This window comes from Oncorhynchus mykiss, chromosome 22 (genome assembly GCF_013265735.2).
Source record: "Oncorhynchus mykiss isolate Arlee chromosome 22, USDA_OmykA_1.1, whole genome shotgun sequence".
NCBI lineage: Eukaryota > Metazoa > Chordata > Actinopteri > Salmoniformes > Salmonidae > Oncorhynchus > Oncorhynchus mykiss.
Genome location: NC_048586.1, coordinates 8,675,582 through 8,694,863, shown reverse-complemented (window position 1 = coordinate 8,694,863; position 19,282 = coordinate 8,675,582). Strand labels below are relative to the sequence as shown.

The window sequence follows — 19,282 nt, the reverse complement described above, 5'->3', positions numbered from 1 at the left end:
CTGTTGGTTTGTTTGTTTGTTTGTTTGGAGTTTGTACGTGTGTGTGAAAAATGATCTGATACGCTGAGGAAAACAGAGTGTATGACGACAGTATGTAATATGTGGTGTGTGTCTGACTGCTTTTGTGTGTGGGTATATTTGTATGCCTCTCCAATTGTTGGAGTGCATGTGTACAGTATGTGACTGCATTGTTGATGTTTGTACAACTGGTCTCTGTGCATGTATGGTATGTGCATATCACATGACACACATGCATACAACTTTTATACAAATTAGTGGGTGCGTGTTATACTTAAGTATAATGTGTTTCAGGAGAGTACAGCAGTTTTATAAGTGTTTGTATTTAGTCTAGGTGGGTGCGCGTAGGTGTGTGTGTGTATTTTGACATATAGGTGTGTGTGTGTGTGTGTGTGTGTGTGTGTGTGTGTGTAGGTGTTTTTATATATATACAGTATATACAGTGGGATCAAAAATGACTGGCAATGCACAAACAATACTTAAAAAAATATAAACAATATAATTATAGAGATAAACTCAAAATACCAACATGTGAGAAATACTGTACTTTATTAATGTTTCAATGGAACCCACCAAAATCATTTATTGATTTAATTAAAAATCAATGTCCTCCAAATCAAGGTTTCACAATTAATGGCACCCTTAAATATTATTTTAAATAACATCTACCAAAATTAAACCAGGAATTCAATTCCACTTATTTATGTTTATCTATGTCTTAAGGAACTATATTGAGCCATTACATCACTTCCTGTTTCACTAGGGTATAAAAATTAGGTAACAAGCATGCAGTATCCCTTTGTCATCCAACACCATGAAGAAAACAAAAGAACTAGCAGTTCAAAATTTACAGATGGTTGTAGACCTTCATAAATCTGGTAATGGCTACAAGAAGATACAAAAACAATTAAATATACCACTGAGCACTGTCAGGACAATTGTTAAAAAATTTAAAAGATATGGAACATTTGAAAACCTCATTGGTAGAGGACGCAAATGCATTTTGCCCAACCAGGATAGGGAGGAGGATGGTGAGAGAAGCAACAAAATCCCCAAGAATCACTGTGAAAGAATTGCCGTCCTTGGTGGCATCTTGGGATCACCAGGTTTCAAAAAGCAACATCAGACGCCACCTCCACAACCACAGGCTCTTTGGAAGAGTTGCCAGAAGAAAGCCCTTTCTGACTCCAAGACACAGACGCAAGCGCTTGGAGTTTGCCAAACATCATTTAAATTATGACTGGAAGAAGGTGCTCTGGTCAGATGAGACCAAAATTAAATGTTTGGTCAGATACAGCATCGCCCTTTTTTTCCGTCGAAACAGAGATGCATACAAGGAGAGGCACCTCATACTCACGGTGAAATATGGTTGTGAGTCAGTGATGTTTTGGGGCTGCTTTAATTCCAGAGGTCCAGGGGCACTGGTTAAGATTGATGGCATAATTCCACCAAGTATCAGGCAATTTTGGCTGACAATCTGGTTGCCTCTGCCAGAAGTCTGGGACTTGGCCTTAGGTGGACTTTCCAACAAGACAATGACCCAAAACATACCTCAAGATCCACACAGAAATAGTTGTGGCAACAAAATCAATGTTCTGCCATGGCCATCTCAGTCGCCGGACCTCAATCCAATGGAAAACCTGTGGGCTGAGTGGAAGAGGGCAGATGATAAGCACAAACCCAAGAATGTGAAGGATCTTGAAAGGATCTGCATAGAGGAATGGTCCAAAATCATCTAAATCTAAATGAGGAGTGCCAATAATTATGAAACCTTGATTTTGGTGAAATTTATGTTGTATTAAATAATTGTATGATTTTGGTTGGTTCCACTGAAACATTAATAAAGTACAGTATTTCTCACATGTTATTATTTTGAGCTTATCTCTATAATTATATTGTTTATATTTTTTTAAGTATTGTTTGTGCATTGCCAGTCAGGGGTGCCAGTAATTTTGGAGCCAACTGTAAATATGTGTATGTGTGTGTGTGTGTGTGTGTGTGTAGAGTAGTGGAGCTGCTAATTGCAGGTAATGGGGACGTTCCTCACTGAGCGCCAGTATACATACACAAACCTGTCCGTCAAGTGCACGGTCACCATGGCAACAACCTACTTCCCAGCGAGCTAGTGGCGGGCGAGCGTAAGGGAGCCGCTGTCGGAGGAGGACAAGGAGACAGAGCTCCGCCAGAGGAAGGTGTCGTGGTTATTACCGTCCCCACTCCATGTTTGGTTGTGTTAAAAGGAGTGAGGGGGAGGACAAGAGAAATAAACATATGGGTCTCATATGTGGAGCTGTGAGAGAGGCATCAGTGACTGAAACAACTAGAAGTGAACCAGAGGAGAAATAGACATTTCACCATTACTGGGTATAGGTTTATTATGCTTGTGTGTGAGCATTACTTGTTTGTGTTGATAGAAGTGGACAGCTCCCTGTGTGTGTATTCGCGAATGTTGCCATGTGTTTTCAGCAATCAGTTTGAGTATGCTTGCATTATGCAGGTGTGTACATTTACAGTATGTACACATCTGATGCTCATAGTTCACTATCATATTTTATATCCTTCTTTCCCCTGTTACTTTTTTGGTTGTCTCTGTTAACAGATTGGACTGATTCCGACAGCCCTGACAATGAGCTTGAAGCCTTTGTCAAATCTGTCAAACACCATGTAACCATTACAGACTTAACATCCAGCTTACATCACCACCAGCCTGATAATGAGCAGATTACTGAGTATGAGCAAGGGACAGAGTGTTGGTGATAGATCTGACACACTGTGTGTGTGTGTGTGTGTGTGTGTGTGCGTGCGTGCACAAAAGAAAACATCAATGACGTTAGTCGACAGTTATCACTATATCACACCAATGATGTGTTAACATTAGACATTACTTGTGTAAGACATTAAGATTAGAATGTGTTTGCTATCGTAGTGACATCAGAGTCAAAGTTTTGTATTATCGTCTCCCATTGTATATGGAGTAGGAGACTGTTTTGTTGGATGGGGCAAGATGAGTATATGTTTGTGTGTGTGTTTGTGTCAGTGTCAGTGTGTGTTGTAGGGTGTGAAGAAAAGAGAGAGAACGTCATGGATGAGAGAGAGAAGGTGACAGAGAAAATGAGAGGTGGTGATAGGGGAAGGTCCCTGTCTTTCTGGGAATTGAGAGGAGATTATCTTTAAAAGATTCCGAGAAAGACAGATGGTGTGAAGGATGCTGGGAAAGATTTCAAACTTCTTGTGTGAAAATTCTGAGCAAGTTAAAAAAGGAAGGAGAGGAAAAAGAGGGGAAAGAGGGAAAGAAGGGGGAGTTGTAGATAAGAGAGAAAATAAAAAAGGCAATGTGGGGGGACTACTAATTGGCCTTCAGAGAGAGGTGAGACACAGCTGGCTGCATGCACACACACAGAGGTGAAGTGGTGTGTTTACAATCACAGTTGACCTGAAGGTAGATGTGTGTTTCAGTCTAATTAACAGCAAACAATTTGCTTCTTCACACAAAAACTGTCTCTCTCTATCTCTGTCTCTCTCTGTCTCTCTCTGTCTCTCTCTCTATCTCTGTCTCTCTCTGTCTCTCTCTGTCTCTCTCTGTCTCTCTCTCTCTCTCTCTCTCATCTCCTACGACGACAACATAAAGTCCATACAACCAAAATATGGTTTCTCTACAGTTCCCTCAACTCACTGGCCACCTGCACTGTCAATGCTCCGTTCCTTTATGTGTTTTGACTTAAATCGTCTTGCAAGACTTCAAAATGGCTGTCTAGCAATGATCAACAACCAACTTAACAGAGCTTGAAGAATTTTAGAATAATGTGCAAATACTGCATAATCCAGGTTTGCAAAGCTCTTAGAGACTTACCTTGAAAGACACACAGCTGTAATCACTGTCAAAGGTGATTCTAACATGTCTTGACTCAGGGGGTTAAAAACTTTTCCAATCAAGATATATTAGTGTTTGATTTTTATACAAATGTTAGAATTGTTCTTCCACTTGGACATTACAGAGTATTTTGTGTAGATCGTAACAATTAAATCCCACTTTGTAACACAACAAAATGTAGAAAAAGTCAAGGGGTGTGAATACTTTCTGAAGGCACTGTACATGCGAAAGTGTTTGTAGTCAAGTCACATGCTGCATGTGCCACAAACCATGTCTACTGATCCACATCACTCACGGTATCTTATTCAGTTGAGACAATCTTCATTGGAAAGCCTTGACACCTCTCCAGCAGTGGCCAAATGAGAATGCTTGGCTATATCATCAGAACTGTTGAACAAGAACAACTGCAACTTTAGAGGTTAATGATGGAGTAACCTCTCAATGTACAGAGGTACCCATGAACAACATGATGAACACTGTAAAGACATGGAGTGAATTCAGGTGGTAGCTCTGACCGTGACTCGAACCCGGGTCCGACGACTGTAAACGCCAACACCTTAACTGCTACACCAAAAGGTCCGAACCACTTCACGAGGTTGTTAGGTGTTGTATAAACGTCGCTACATTACCCCATTTCTTCATGAAAGCCTGTCCCCACGCTCCTCTATACCAAGACCCTCACGTGTGCACCCCTCTCTGACGGCCTCACTGGCACCATCCCACTCCATCAGCAATGTAGCAAACGGCAGGGCAGGGAGGTGACCCCAATTCAAACTCCCACTTGGTGATAATTGTAACGTGGCTCATATAGCGAGGATCACTACAGAAAGTTGCTACCATCACTTTGCTGTTCCTGTTGCCCCTGCCTTCAGCCCATCTTCTAAGAACCAGTCGGATCCAGAGGGGCGTTGTGTCAGCACTGCTTTGTGACGTATTGACTCATATAATTTTCAATCAGTGGCTGCACGCTAATCAGTGGAAACAGATGGGATGAAATGAGCAGAGCTTTAAACCACGGGACGACCGCCAAGATAGGACGGTTCCATTGCTATGGAAACGGCTACGCTCGTTTGCTGTGGTAACGGCCCTGATTACTGTCGCGGGAAACAGCATTCTGGGATGGATCCGAGCGGTGACCAGCTGTTCAGAGGATGCTTAGAGACTAAAGATGATACGCTCCCTAACTCCATGGTCATCACATGGTCCTAGTACTGAACGGAAAAGGATGATGATGATGATGATGATGATGATGATGATGATGATGGACAAACGCAAATAGAGGACGTCACAGTGATGACATCCATGATGATGACCACAAGTACAAGAAAGTAGGAACAAGTGGAAGACAAAAACAGTGATGACATACAGTGGATAATAATGATCATGATGATGATGATGATACTAATTAAGTTGAGAGTAATTAAGTGGGAGATTAAAAGGGAAACCGTAGAGGTTTCAAAACATCACAGACAGGAAGTTAACTAACTATAGTACCAACGGCTTCTATGGGTGGAAGAGTGAAGGAGCTCACCGACTAACGAGAGAGGTGATTTCATTGAAAATGGGGAGATGGGGGAGGGGGAGGAGTGTGTCTTTGAGAGTAGCCTGACTCATAGCGCTGAGAGAGAGCCAACAGGAAGCCAGATGCAGGTTCCTACAGTATTTAGAGCAGCAAGCCTGATCATTGGCCATGTTCAAAGAGACTGCTCAGAGGAGGTATGTTGAAAGGTGAGCTACGCAGGCATGCTCGCACGCATGCACGTGTCTGCTCTCTCTTTCTCACACTGACAAACATGCACACACACACAGTCAGTCACTATGTAATCCAAGCCCAGGAGAAAGGCAGGGATAAAAAGTGTTGGTGATTGACACTATGTACTGTACATATATGGCATACATGGATAAGCACCTGGCTCATGTGTTCAGCTACTGCACCTTGTCTGGGGGAGAGGAGAGGGTAGGACTAGAAGGAAAAGAAAGAGGTGAGGTGGAGAGGATATAAGTCATAATTTGTCAAGGGCCTAAGGCAACTTACTATGACTTACATCTGGCAACTACTTAGGCCATACAGACTGTTTACAGTTCACACACACACACACACACACACACACACACACACACACACCCAACATTTTTACATGATGTAACTTGAGGTGGAAGAGAATTCAGACACTGACAGCTCACCTGTGAGTGTGGTAGTCATCTGCTCTGGAGTGGTCTGTGTGTGTGTGTTAACAGTCACTGTCTGGAGAAGTCTCTGAGTGAGTGGGTGTAATCACTCATCCATTTGCAGTAGATAGATCTGTAAGTATGTGTATGAATGGACGTTTCTGTGTAAAGGCTGTGAGTATTGGTGTGTATGTGTGTGTGTGTGTGTGTGTGTGTGTGTGTGTGTGTGTGTGTGTGTGTGTGTGTGTGTGTGTGTGTGTCTCACTGTGACTGTGTGTATGTTAGTCCACTCTGCAAAGGCCTTTGAGTGTCTTTCAGTGCTACACATCCTCTGTTAGTCTATACTGTATTGATCATCTCTGCTGCTCTATCTACTGAAATCTCTCTTCTGCAACATGTTTTTCCTACACTGAAAAAATGTGTTATTCCTCAGCTCGTAAGGTTCCTTGGAGATCTCTTGCCCTATAAAGAACCTCTGATGTTGCATCTAAAGGTTCTTGAAATGTTTAGAAGCATGCAGATGTGTCGCTTTCATAGCACACAGCACATTGGCCAGTGTTAACTAGTGTTGATTCAGGAATTTAATAAACACTGTAAAGAGTTAAACTAACACACATTGGTGTGAAAGAATCCCAGTGTTAATGTTAATAACCAGAGTTGAACCAAAACCACACCCATCGATATCATAATTGCCAGCAAGCTCTCTTGCAGGGTGATTTTTAAATAGTTTGTTTCGATATCTATGTTTCTGCATGTACATTGATTGCTGAATTAATCTTATGCTACTCAACCATAAATAAAATAACAATTCTGAACTTTCCCACTCGTTACTGAAATGGTTGTTCCATGTTAAAGGTATTTTCACATTTTTGTCTTCCCAACCCTGGTCATTCTGAATGCAGGTTTTGGGGAGAATAAAAATTCTAAATGTTTAATATCCCCCCTCTGCCTGGATTCCAATAGGAATTACACATCACTTTGCAAACCAGCATAATGTGACTTGCAGGTCTGATGTGGCCTCAAAAATATGGGTTTCAGACCACCGTATTATGTATTGTCTTAAAGAATGACATTTTAATGACAACGTACAGTATATTCATTCAGAATCTCACTTGGTGAAGTCCACAGGACTGAAAATGAATCAATGCAACAACCATTTCTCTGTCACTAGAAAATACCGTCATGGATGGGACCAAAGACAGTACAATATGAAGATGTGCAGAAAGTGCTTATCCAATAGAAATCCCCGATCACACTTGTCATGACGACATTGGCTAGCTAAGCTCATGCCCAGAAACACGTCATCAGGTCTAACGGTTGTCTCTCGCTGAACTGCTCATGTGCAAGCCGTCAAATCAAAGGCACTCCTTTGTTATAAAGTAGTTTTTGACAAAAATGAAAATGTATCGGTTTGTCACTTTCATGAGGTTGGAGTAATAACATGTTCAACTACTTAGGACATTGGCTCTAATCTAGGTTGTGCCTTTATATTTTGTGAAAATTAACAGCTAAGGAGTAATTTTCACTTCTCTCATTGACTACTCAAACCCCGGCCTGGTCCGTTTGCTCTGTTTTGCAAGCGTTCCCGGAAGACTCGCAATGTTGCGCCTCTGGGTTTAGAAACTCTTTGGTGGTACTGGTAATTCTAAAATTAACTTGAAAGGTACTCTGGGAAATATGCAAATAAGGTTTAAAACCCTAAAACAGGGCTATTCAAAACTGGTCCTGGAGGGCCGAAACATTCTGGGTTTTACATTTTTGTTTGGTTTGTCAAAGAACAAACCCATTTAGGATTCTTCAAAGACACTAAAATGGTTCCCCCATGTCATCACTCTCAACAACCTTATTTGGTTCCAACTTGCACCTTCATTTTTAAAAGTGTAGGTCATTGCTGTAAGACAACATGCTCTCAGCAAATATATCTAGTATACCTGCTAAAGCCATGGTAAAATGAAATAAAACATATTGCTCTATTTATGTTGATTCTCTCTGTGCAACTGTGACTGTACATGGCCATCCGGCTGGCCAGCTCTAGTTGTGTAGTGATTTACTATTCATGGACATATTTCTGTGCTCTGCTGTAATTGCAGCGTGCCGCAGCAGTGGCTGCATCTGATGGAGTACAAATGAATAAATAAATCTGGACCGAGGAGCCATTTGGACATTTGACATTTACTGATGAGACAATTAAGAAAGCAGCGCACAAACACAAAGGCAAAGGGCCAGGAAAACACATGCCCACACTTCCACAAACAGTATAAACGCACACATGCTTGAGCACAAATGAAAGACCAACGCACACGAACCAATCGTGGAGCTCAAACATTCACACACTTGCCAACTCACAACAAAGCACACAAACATACACACATGACTGCATGCAAACTAACACAAGTGTACACGCGTTATGTCTCCTACCTAATTTGGAACTTTCTTTTTTCCCAGGGTCCCGTTCTATCCTAGAAGACACATGGACTAAAAGAAAAAGCGGCACCAGATGAGGTAAGATAAAGATAAACACAAATGCAAACACACACACGCACGGATCGCACACACGAATGCAGCGGCCATGGGACAACATAGATGTGATGTTACTATATAGGCAGCATCCTAGAGATAATATGACTCCATGCCTTCATCAGGGAATTGTAATTCTGCATAAGGATTTTAAGGATTTAGCAGTCCAGCACATTAGGCTGCAAGTCTTTCATTAGGTCTCCATTTGGAGTTGACATGATCAACCCTGGTCTATGAGGTAAAGTCTCTCACCTTATGAACCATTCTTACATCAAAATGGATAATTGTAGGCTCTATAGATGGGTTAGCTGACAACGTCACGAAAACAACGTGCACGGCTTAATGGGGCAGAAGTCTCCGAGTTGTTGTGATTATGGATGGCCAGATGGCTAACAATGACAAGAAACTGCCATGTGGGGAATCGTGTCTCATTTCAGCTAGTTTCTTCTTGTTCTTGATACCATTTTCTTGTTTTGAGGTGTTTTGACTGATTTCATGTCAATGCTTATATGGCAAAAAATGTGCTATCTAGTTTACCAACAATTGTAACGACGTATGAGACACAAGTGCTCATTGTGCATTGTTGCTAAGCAACCAACCATCTATTGGTAGCTAAAATAGGAAATTAGCCCGTTTTACTTTTTTACAATTTACCTCTTTAAATTGCAGTTCTTTGCTTCAAGTCAACTCGTGGCTGATGATCCCCCACACTTAAAGGCACTATATTTCAAATAGGTTACAACCTGGTAACAACCAATGATGTAGGCCTATATAAACCCTGGATTGCTAATGCTATCTATTGGCCAATGAGAGGCTTTGAAGCCACCGGTCAGACATTTTAGAGGACAAAATTACATATATTTAATTATTTTTGTTGTTGTAGTGGGGCTAGTAACATTAGTACTTTATTTTTATGTTTAGCTCACATTATATCCTTTAATGTGGTTGATTGGTCGAGGAATGTGTCAATTTGTTACTAGGCAAACAGAAGAGTGTCCTCCTCTCCTCGATAGCCACCTTTCATGGAGGATACTCTTGGCCTTTTATCAATTAGATTTGCTCACCTTCTGCGTCCTCTCTCGCCTCCTTTTGAAAAAGGTCAAAGTTAATTGAGGAGATATGCTGAGGAGAGTGAACGTGGATGGAAATGCACTTGCTTGAAACGAGATGGTCCTTCTCCACTTGTATGTCATTAGGCAAACGTTTACAGGGGTGGATCGCAAAATAAATGTGTAAAGTGCTCAAAACAAATAAAGTTAGTTGTGCAATACATTTCATATATAAAACAATAAGTAACGTAGGGGTGTGGCAGATTTAAAAATGCTCGACCACTTATTAGTTTCCCCAAAACATCAAAGGATTAAAGTCCCATGTGTATCCTAACTGAAAGAGTTTTGAAATCAGCTTTTGTTTTGTCAGAGGACAAAAACATGCACACGTTTAAAAACAATACGATCCTTATTATTTTATCTATACAATGTCTTGCACAGCTAACAATTTGTTTTGAGCACTTTACGCATTTATTTTCGGATCCACCCCTGTGTAAACGTAATTTGCCTAATGACCGCTTGAGTGGAGCAGGACCGTCTCATTTCAAGCAAGCCATTTTCATCCAAGTTCACGCTCCTTGCCGACTCTCCTCGATTAACTTTGACCTTTTGCAAAAGCAGGCGAGAGAGGACGCAGGAGGCGGGCAAATCTAATTGATAAAAGGCCAATATGACAGACAAAACAGACCGAATGTGCTAGCCTGACGACTCAAACTGAACTATTCTGCTGCTCTGTGTTCGCTAAATAGTTTTTTCCTCGTCCGTGGGCGTGGCGTTTGGCCGGAGCGAGGAGTCTGGGTAGCCAGGCAACAAATGTCCAGTATTCATGCATCGGATTTGAAACAGCGGCGTGCAGCTCGGTTAACGGGAGGAGAAAACGGACAGTACCTTTCCCGAAAACAATGAAGACGGGCACATTTCCTAGGTAAGGCTTTGTTAGCGCCCTGCTGGATTTGCAGGCAATTGCTCTTCACGCTTCAAAGCACTTTGTGCGAATAGCCCGCGGTTACATACAATGAGTGTAACAACGAGCAGTCACTGGGCAGAAGGAGATGTGGCTACAATGAGATTCAGCCAGCGATTTATATATTTTTGGAATGAATGTATCAGTAAAACAATTAGGGAAGAATATTCCATAGTAAATGAGTAGCCTGAACGGTTTGCGTGAATGGTTTAATCTTTGCAGTCAGAATGATGAAAGCCATAGCCTAGCCTACTGCATGCACCCATATAATATTCTATTCTATCATCATCGCTACCTACTCCTTGATACATTTAGAAGCTTACAACATAGTTGGTATCATAAAACAACCTAGCTGTACCTCGTGCGGCAACCTTGTAGCCAAGCCACACATGTAAGCGAAAGCCTACTTTGTAGGGAATCATTAATGGACATATTTGCTTGTTCACATCAGTCCAACTGCATTATTCCTTCCTGTGTTCTACGCATTCCTTTGAGTTTTACGCAGTAGCTCGTGAAATGAGACAATCATCTGCTGTTTAAACTATTAGACCACAAGTTTCAGAAACGAACAGCAGTTCTGTTTGTGTTGTGAAACCCTGTCTGTGGCATACGAAGAACGTTTGATTGCGGAGGACCTTGTGTCCATGTGAGATTTGAGGCGGCCTGGCCTCCATTCAATTACGAACAGTTAAAAGGAAGAGGGAGATAAGATAGAACAGACGGAGGAGGTGTAGAGGCAGGGTCAGGCTGCAATTCAAACAAACCTGCCATAGAAAAGTTTAGAACCCTTTCTTCACATACTTCCGCCTGCACACCTCTTATTCTTAACTGGTAGTAGTACTAGTATCACAAACCATAAGATAATTGATTTGGCCCTGGTTAACTAATACATCTCCTCTACGGGTGACTCGGTCAATTACATTAAACACAGCGGCCATGCCAGTCCTTTGGCAGGCTGTTGGTGGATGCTCATGCCCGCCCTGTGAACCACGCTGTCTGTGCCAGGAGATGTCTGATTTAAGACCATTTAGATCGCATCATTATTGACTTAAGCAGCGGTTTGAATCCCACCCAACAGTGTTATGATCTCAATAGCCTTTGCATTAGACAAATTGAACGGAAATGCCGGTAATTATGCCATTTGAGAGAAATTATAAGAAACGGAAAGAACACAAGTGCCAAGGATGAAGAATCTTGGCAATTAGCCCGATAGGTTGGGAGTGAGTGTGTAGTCTTTGAACTGGTCAGATTCCTTGTTGCTTTGTCTGGGATCTACAGATGGGTCTAGGTTTGCCTCAGAACAGAGGTCTTTTTACTCAATTGCCTAACAAATAAAAACCAAGACTCATCTGAGGGAAAGGGAGGGAGGAAAGAGCAAAATGCATCTTTTGTATAAAATATTCCGCAGCGTACACCAATTTACATTTGTATCAACATACAGTCCCTGAACAAACTACATTTCAAATCTGATGTTTGAAGGATACAATCACAGTAAGTGGTATAAAACCCCCAAACCAAAACAAAGTGTCACATTCTCACAGACTTATGAAATCATGTCCCTTTGCAGCACGGGGAAGGTGAACCAAAGAGGGCTTTAACAACTGATTGAGGACACTCTGCTACCTGGTGGCGGTAGTGTGTTCTTTGTAGTGATGGGGTAAAAAATCGATACAGTTGAGTATCACAATATTATTGTTGACGATATATCGATACTTATTTTCTCATTGCTCTCTTGTCGCTCTGCAGCTGACATAACGATGTGCTATATGTTTGTAACATTGAATCACAAATCAATCGCATTATCCGATCGCAATACATATGGCATCGTAATAAATACATCATCGCTATACAAATCATATTGGCACCTAAAAAGCCAACTTTATTAATGTTTACATACTGTTTTACCTACTTTATATATGTATATACTGTATTCTAGCCGTGGCTCATCCTATATTACTACCGATGTACACACCTTTTCTATTTCTATACTGTCTATACACACCATTCACGTACATATATATGTCTATAGCTAAATTCCTGCAATTCTATCCATTTTGTCATGGGGTTTTGTACTGTGTATTTAAATGCTGTATTCTCAACAAAGCTTATTCTATTATTTATACTACTGTGCATTGTATTTTAGTTACACTGTTTGTACACACCATATTTATTTATTTATATACTGGATTCTTGACATGGCTCATTCTAATATATCTACTGCTGTACATATCATTCTTAGTATATCTTGTGTAAATTAATCCGGTGTATATACCTATAGATTGCATTTGGTAACTTGCATGTTACAGTGTGATTTGGCTGAATTGGATTCATTACGACATTTCAAGGTATAATTATTTGTATACTTGTCTGACATTTTACTGCATTGTTAGGAGCTAGTAAAATAAGCATTTTGTTGCACCTGTTATAACATCTGCTAAACTGTATACGCTACCAATAAATGTTGATTAGATTTAAGTACCATGATAATATCGCATCATAAGGTCCCTTGCAATCCCCAGCCCTAGTTATTGTGCAGCTGGACAGTTTATGGTTGAACGAATCAAATTGAATTTATCACATGCGCTGAATACCACAGTAGACCTTACCGTGAAATGCTTACTTACAAGCCCTTAACTCCATTTCTTGAACTCCATTGTTGGTTAAGAACATATTTACTAAATAAACTAAAGTATAAAAGAAAAGTAACACAATAAAATAAGAATAATGAGGCTATATACCGGGGGTACCAGTACCGAGTCAATGTGCAGGGGTACAGGTTAGTCGAGGTAATTTGTACATAGACTGCATTGATAATAAACAGCGAGTAGCTGCTGTGTAAAAACAAAGGGGGGTTTAAGTATATAGTCCGGGTGGACATTTGATGAATTGTTTAGTTTTATGGCTTGGGGATAGAAGTTGTTAAGGAGCCTTTTGGACCTAGACTTAGTGCTCTGGTACCGATTGCCATGCGGTAGCAGAGAGGATAGTCTATGACTTGGATGACTGGAGTATTTGACAATTTTTTTGGGGCCTTCCTCTGACACCGCCTAGTATATAGTTCCTGGATGGCAGGAAGCTTGGCCCAAGTGACGTTCTGGGCCGTAGGCACTACCCCCTGTAGCGCCTTGCGGTCGGATAACGAGCAGTTGCTATACCAAGGTGATTCAACCGGTCAGGATGCTCTCGATGGTGCAGCTGTAGAACTTTTTGAGGATCTGGGGACCCATGACATATATTTTCTGTCTCCTGAGTGGGAAAAGTTGTTGCGCCCTCTTCATGACTGTCTTGGTGTGTTTGGACCATGATAGTTTGTTGGTGATGTGAACATCAAGAAGCTTAACTTTCGACCCGCTCCACTACAGCCCTGTCTGTGTGAATGGGGGCGTGTTCGGCCCTCCTTTTCCTGTAATCCACGATCAGCTCCTTTGTCTTGCTCATGTTGAGGGAGAATTTGTTGTCCTGGCACCACACTGCCAGTTCTCTGACCACCTCCCTATAGGCTGTCTCATCGTTGTTGGTGATCAGGCCTACCACTGTTGTGTCGTCAGCAAACTTAATGATGGTGTTGGAGTCGTGCTTGGCAATGCGGTCGTAGGTGAATAGGGAGTACAGAAGCAGACTAAGCATACGCCCCTGAGGGGCCCCAGTGTTGAGGATCAGCGTGGCAGATGTTTTTGCCTACCCTTACCACCTGGGGGCGGCCCGCCAGGAAGTCCAGGATCCAGTTGCAGAGGGAGGTGTTTAGTCCCAAGGTCCTTAGCTTAGTGATGAGCTTTGTGGGCACTATGGTGTTCAACGCTGAGCTGTAGTCAATGAACAGCATTCTCGCATAGGTGTTCCTTTTGTCCAGGTGGGAAAGGGCAGTGTGGAGTGCAATAGCGATTGCATCATCTGTTGGGGTGGTATATGAATTGGAGTGGGTCTGGGGTTTCCGGGATTATGGTGTTGATGTGAGCCATGACCAGCCTTTCAAAGCACTTCATGTCTACCGACGTGAGTGCAATGGGGCTGTAGTCGTTTAGGCAGGTTACCTTCGCTTTCTTGGGCACAGGGACTATGGCGGTCTACTTGAAACAGACTCGGGCAGGGAGAGGTTGAGGTTGAAAATGTCAGTGAAGACACTTTCTAGTTTGTCCGTGCATGCTTGGAGTTCACATCCTGGTAATCCGTCTGGCCCCGTGGCCTTGTGAATGTTGACCTGTTTAAATGTATTGCTCACATCGGCTACGTAGAGCGTTAACACACAGTAATTCGGGAACAGCTGGTGCTCTCATGCATGCTTCAGTGTTGCTTATCTCGACGTGAGCATAAAATACATCTATCCCATCTGGTAGTCTTGCGTCACTGGGCAGCTCATGGCTAGGTTTCCCTTTGTAGTCCGTGATAGTTTGCAAGCACTGACACATCCGACGAGTGTCAGAGCCGGTGTAGTAGGATTAAATCTTATTCCTGTATTTACGCTTTGCCTGTTTGATGGTTCATTTGAGGGCATAGAGGGATTTCTTATAAGCGTCCAGATTAGTGTCCCGCTCCTTGAAAGCGGCAGCTCTAGCCTTTAGCTCAGTGCGGATGTTGCCTGTAATCCATGGCTTCTGGTTGTGATATGTACGTACGGTCACTGTTGAGACGTCGTCGTCGATCTACTTATTGATGAAGCTGGTGACTGAGGTGGTATACTCCTCAATGCAATTGGATGAATCCCTGAACATATTCTAGTCTGTGCTAGCAAAACACTCCTGTATCGTAGCTACTGCTTCATTTGAACACTTCTGTATTGAGAGAGTCACTGGTACTTCCTGCTTTAGTTTTTGCTTGTAAGCAGGAATCAGGAGAATGGATTTGTGGTCAGATTTGCCAAATGGATGGCGGGGGAGAGCTTTGTATGCGTCTCTGTGTGGAGTAAAGGTGGTCTAGAGTTGATTTATTATTATTTTTGTCCCCCTCTGGTTGCACATGTGCCATGCTGGTAGAAATGTGGTAAAACTGATTTAAGTTTGCTTGCTTTAAAGTGCACCACTTCTGGATGAGCATTTGCTTATGGTCTTATACAGCTCGTTGAGTGCGATCTTAGTGCCAGCATCGGTTTGTGGTGGTAAATATACGGCTATGAAAAATATAGATAGTGTGGTCTACAGCTTATCATGAGGTACTCTACCTCAGGCAAGCACTACCTCGAGACGTCCTTAATTTTTGACATTGCGCACCAGCTGTTATTGACAAATAGACTTACCGAATGCAGCTGTCCTGTCGATGCACGGAAAACACAGCCAACTGTATATTATCCGTGTCGTCATTCAGCCACGACCCTGTGAAACATAAGACATTAGATTTTTAATGTCCCGTTGGTAGGATAGTCTCGAACGTAGCTCATCCAGTTTATTCTCCAGTGACTGCACGTTGGCCAATAGAACAGATGGCAGAGGCTACCCACTCGCCAACAAATTCTCACAAGGCACTCCGATCTCCGCCCGCTCTACAGGGGTGTGTGATGTATGTTAATTTGTGTATTGCTGATGAATTAGAATGGTTGTGTGTTTGTTGAATTATAACAGTGGTATGTGGGTTTCTGGAATTGTAACAGTGGTGTGTGTATTTGTGGGTTGAGTTATAGCAGGGATGTGTGTTTGTATTGTTGAGTTGTAACAGGGGTGTGCGTTGGTGGGTTGTGTGTGAGTATTTTTTTCATCCAAACTCTTGGGGGTATTTTATAATGTGGGCTCCACAGTTATGCAGTACCCCCCAGAGAGAGTGAGTGATTGTGTGAGTGAGATGGAGCTGTGGGATCAGTCATTTATAGTATGTATTTCCGTGCATCTATACATTCATCTGGTACATGGAGTAGAGCGTGTCAGTAGACCATTTCTCATTTCCTCCTCCGTAAATCCATTTGAATTCAGTCACTTTTTGAGAGCACCCCTTTTTGATTTGAACAAAACCTTCCGTACATATTTTCCCATTATCATTGTGCTCAGAAAGTAACTGTTTGGACCTGAATGCCAAAACATTCAATAGATAAAGGCCCCCCCACCATACCATGAAACATCCATGTCTTCATTGCTGAAAAAGATGAATGGTTGGGATTTATATAATTTAAAAGCTTACAAACAGGGTCTAACTATTTGGTGATTTCTTGAATTTTTTTTTTTTTAAATGAAATGGTAATTGACGTTTAAGGTTAAATTATCCTAAAATGAACAAACTCCTAAAAATGTTTATTTGCAAATAGCTATGACCCTATTTTACATAATCTGAGGTTTTTGTGTTGTGCCCGCCATCAGTTGAGACACATGCTCTTGAACCTCAGATGATGTGAAGTATTATCTAAGCTGCAACATGTGCATTTCAAAGAACATCAGAGTATACACATGTGTATACACAATTTTTAACCTTAAATGTCAATTATCATTTGATTTAAAAAACATATATTTTTTCCAAAAAATCACCAAATAGTTTGACCCTGTTTTTGTAAGCTTTTAAATTATATCAAACTCAACTGCTTATCTTTTCCTGTGATGAAGACATTGATGTTTTATGGTATGGTGTGATATGCAAAATGGGTAAACTTTTAGCACTTCAGGTCCAAAAAGTCACTTTCTGGCCACATCTAGGTGGGATGGACTGAGAGTAGCTGAGGGGTGGGGCTAAGGTGATGGGTGGGATGGACTGAGAGTAGCTGAGGGGTGGGGCTAAGGTGATAGGTGGGATGGACTGAGAGTAGCTGAGGGGTGGGGCTAAGGTGATAGGTGGGATGGACTGAGAGTAGCTGAGGGGTGGGTTTAGAAGCTCATGTTCTATAATATTTATGACTGAGAACACGATTTATATCAAATTACTTTATTCTTGTAACTACTGTAAAAAAAAATGTAATGTGTGTACAATGTACATTTAACAACAAAACAAAGTTTATTTTTGTACTCTGAAGAGGGGAGTGGTGGATGGTCAAAAGTGAGTGAATTCAAAAAGATTTACCTTCTCTGTATTGCTCACTGTCTCTCTCTCTTCTCTCTCCCCCTCTCTTCTCTCTCTGTAATCTGGGAGAGGTGAGGTAGAGGACCACTCTTTCTTCCTACAATCTCGCACAAATCTACATTTCAAACGTGATGCTGATGGATGCTACACACACACACACAGCTCCCCTGATGGCTGTGATCTCCACAACAGAACATCTGCATTAGTGTTTCAGCACATATTTCTTGCTCATTATGGCACCATGCCAGCGTGCACCTCTTTCTCTCTGCGGCTGGCTATTTATGGGGGTGAACGGAAGGGATGTGCACAGTTATTAAAATATCAGAACGGCATTAGGCCTATACAAAATTATAGGCCTATTTTAACACTAAAAAGGCTTTTTTTGTGAATTAAATTACATACAACAGGGATCATCAACTAGATTCAGCCTAGATTCAACTTTTGTCTTGATATCCAATTTGTAGTTAGTCTTCTCCCATCGCTGCAACTCCCCTACGGACTCGGGAGAGGCGACGGTCGAGAGCCATGCTTCCTCTGAAACACGATCCTGCAAAGCCGCACTGCTTCTTCACACACTCCTCGCTTAACCCGGAAGCCAGCCACACCAATGTGTCGGAGGAAATACCGTCCAGCTGACGACCGAAGTGAAGCGTGTAGAAATACTTTGGAACAGATTTTCAACATTTAAAATCACTTGGAGCTGATTTGCTGGTATTTTTAGTCTTTTATATCCAACAATAAAACATTAAAAAATATATAGATAACTTGAAGGGCCAAATAAAATCACCCGCCGGTCAAATTCGTCCCACAGGCCACCAGTTAGGGAACCCTGACTTTTCTAAGCTACTCGAAACAGGCACAATAATAATAAGAACTTAATTATATGGGATGCTAAATAACATTGTGGCTGCTACAAGTTGGCCAGTCTTGGCTGTAGCTGAGTTGCCTTGGCTGCATCTCGCTCTTCCTCCCTCAGCTGCAGCAATAGAGCGCCAGCCTCTTTCCCTCACGCAGCAGTGCTCAGTTAAAAAACAAACACATTTCTCATATCCAGATATCTGACAACAATTCATGGTACTTTTCGAATTGGGAAATAATTTCAAATCCCCATCCCTAGTGAACAGGCCACGCTCCCTTTAGGGATGTGGAAAGCCCGCACACACCAAGAACAGTGACACTTTCAATTACGCTGAACACTCTTGCCTGCATGTAGCTACTCTATGGAGTAATTGTTAGTCTAACAGTTGCAAATGTGAATTTCTATTGGACAAATTCAGGTATTGTTTTTATCCCTGTTTCGTTTTTAAGAAAAGTTTTTCCACAGAATCGGCGGAATGAATACACCCCTGATCACACACAAACAAAGCAGCCACCTACAAACAGCATGATCACTTTGCTCGTTGTATATATAATTCCTTCCCGCAACTATCTACACGGTCTCCTCCTCTCACCTTTTGGCTCGCATGTGGACTTCAGTGCACAACACATCAGCTGTCTGTGACCAGGCGAAAAAACCTTTCCAAGCCAAACCTTTATATAATGACGGCTATAACTACTACACACATCCTCCATTGTTGTCATAGTAATCATAGCTACTAAAACTAATGCGTTAGTAAACCCGCTAGCTACAATCATCCAGTACAGTCAGAAAGCGGTTTAGCAGTTACACAGCTGGGCCCCGGTGGCAATAAATTAATAAAACCAAAAGCTTACCTAGAGTTGTAT

The 19,282-nt window shown here is 41.9% G+C and overlaps 1 protein-coding gene across 2 annotated transcripts in view; it reads left to right on the top strand.

The window, feature by feature from the left end:
- The first annotated feature begins 10,071 nt into the window (after positions 1 to 10,071).
- LOC110501323 (beta-galactoside alpha-2,6-sialyltransferase 2) overlaps positions 10,072 to 19,282 on the top strand; it is a 59,978-nt gene continuing 50,767 nt past the window's right edge. Inside the window, exon 1 of one of the 2 annotated variants that reach the window (XM_036958619.1) lies at positions 10,072 to 10,549. The gene's annotated coding sequence lies outside the window, so the exon portion shown is untranslated. The remainder of the gene's footprint in view (positions 10,550 to 19,282) is intronic. The other variant, XM_021578802.2, reaches the window with a different exon arrangement.